Here is a 2,700-nt window from a genome sequence, read left to right as displayed (position 1 = left end):
TTCGCTGCCATCTCTGGGAACTGGGTTATTGGCTGACTCCAGGCCAGAATCACAGCACAAGAGTGAAGAGCTGTATCCATGTCCTCATTTTCACAGCACGAGTGAACTAGATGCTGAGCCGAGAGCCTCTGCATCTTGTTGTGAGTCATGAACCTGCTAGATGTGAGGATGCTGGGGGCAGGAGCTCCTGATTCTGTTTTTGACTGCTCCACAGCAGGACTGTTCACTTGCCACTCTCCTGAAAGCATCCAAAACAGGCCAGTGATGGAGGACTCTGGTACCGCAGCAGCCCCTGAAAGAACTACAGCCCCCTGCCTCTGATACTCACGTTCTGCTGAGCATTCACGTATAAGACCCACTGGCAGCTATCACCTGACATATGGCCACAAAAGACACCACTGTATCGTGCCCACCCACCCCCATCCTGTGATTTCTTGCCCTCATTCCTCTGTGTTGTGTCATTCGTCATTATTTATCTTCATAGTGACATTGATTGCATTTGGAATCCCTGAGGAAACTGAGACCCACCTCTGGGTGTGCTTGCTAAGGATGGGTGCCCTCATAGAATGAAAATGTGGGGACTGAGCAGAATGAAGAGGGGAAAAGAAGAAAAGTTAACCAAGAGCCAGCATACTTTTTGCCTACCAGCTAAACACCCCCACGGAGATGGACTGCACCCTCTGAAGCCGTGAGCACAGAATACATTTTCTCCTTTAATTTTTCCATGCCAGGCATTTTGTCACAGTGATTAAAGGTGCTAATACCACACTCAAGCTGTCTCAGAGGGAGAGTTCATGCTTAAAGGATCTGAGGCCTCTCACCCACAGCTTCACAAAGAATGCAGGCCTCACTAGGACAGGTTGCAGCAGATGGATGACTGGGACCTCCCAAGAGGGTCCACACCAAACCCATAGAGCCTATGATCAAATAGATTACTTATTGTTGTAAGTCCCTACATTTGGGAATTTGGAAGCACCATTTACACTGTAGGTGATGAGTACAGGCATAGCTAGAAAAGCTAGAGGATAGGGAGTTGGCTCAGACAAATCACAAGGACTTGAGTTAGATTCCCAGAACCTATGTCAAAAAGGCATGAACCATGGTGTTTGTTTGTCATCTCTGTGCTGGAGAAGTGGAGACAGGTAAATCCCTGGGGCCCCTGGCCAGCTAGCCTGGTATACCTGGCAAGTTTCAAGCCATTAAGAGACTGTCCTTAAAAAAAAATCAAGATAAATAATACCTAAGAAATGACTCCCAGTGTTGACCTGTGGTCTCTACACACAAGTACATAGCATGCCTATGTGTTTGCATGTGTACATACAGAGGCTACAGCTAGAGAATGCTTCTGGTCATTTTGTAACAAAGCAACAAAAGAAAACTTTCAGTGGGGAAAATCCACGACTTTTTCCTCTTTAAGAAGTCTTAAAAACAAAACAAACAAAAAACAAAAAAAAATCCCCTTGGCTAAGATTATTGATGAATGTAGTGACTACTAGCCATTTTTGCTTGGTGATCAGCTCTTCCCTTTAATACATACGACCCTACTTCCCATCAGTCTCCATTCTTCCTTTAGAACTAAGCCTGGCTGAGACACTTCACCCGCCCCCACCCACCTCTGTCTCAATGGCAGAGCCTGAGGAGGACAGGGTGCCTGGGGTGAGTGTATGATTTGAAGGGAGATACAAAGCAGTCCTTCATAGGCATTATGGATGGGAAGTAGCCATGCTCCCTATTGGGCATGAATGCATGGACTGCTGTGGGCATCAGTCTCATGGCTCCTAGGACCTTTGAGAACCTGAGAAATTAGGTGAGGTACATCAGAGTTCAGAATGACAATGCCAGGCTATTGATCTTCCAAGCCCAGGTTCCCCTGGTTGAGGTAGGGCTCTGGCTACAGAGATAAGCTACTGGTCCATGGGTGAACCTGGAGGCAGGCTTTAGGGTGAGGGAGTGTGGTGACAGCATCGTCTGCCAAAGACAATTCCTAGCCATTGGGAGGAGAGGGAAGTTAGAGAGTATCAGACCTTGGCTGAGTTTCCAGTCTTCCTTGGCTCACTTGGACATTCCAGGGTGAGGACCAAATAGGAGACTTTCAAGGTAGGACCAGGATCATGTATGAAACCATCCTTAGTGCCAGGAAGTAGCCCTTCTTCCTGTGGGTTATATACATTTCAAGCTCAGCTGCCACAATTTTGCAAATCTCCTTATACATTCTCTAACTCCTTGACATCCTTCTGGTGAGTTCCATTTTGCTTTGGTTAGTAGGAGTTAGAGTTCATGTGGTTTCACCTAGGATCCCTGGGATGGGGATGATTGAGCATTCTCAGCAGGGTCTCGGGATCTTTGTGAGCACACAGTCAGCCATGTTTAAGAGAGAAAAACCGAAGACACAGAGGTCTCTGATGGGATGTTAGGGATGATTGCTCGTTTGTAAAGTGCTTGCTGTGCATGTATAAGAACCAGTTCAATCCCCAGCAATCCTGTACAAGATGGGTGTAGTGGAATGCATCTGCAATCCCTGAACTGGGGAGGCAGGCACCAGGGGCTCTGGAACACACTGGCCTTCCAGTATAGCCAAACTGGTGAGCTCCAGGGTCAGAGAGAAGGGGGTGGGGGAGAGAACATCTCAAAGATAAGATTGAGAGTGATTGAGGAAGAGACCCAGCATCAACCCCTGGCCTATACACATGCACATAGGTG

Source organism: Phodopus roborovskii, unplaced genomic scaffold (assembly GCF_943737965.1).
Source record: "Phodopus roborovskii unplaced genomic scaffold, PHOROB, whole genome shotgun sequence".
Classification (NCBI taxonomy): Eukaryota; Metazoa; Chordata; class Mammalia; order Rodentia; family Cricetidae; genus Phodopus; species Phodopus roborovskii.
Note: the sequence above shows the minus strand (reverse complement) of the source record.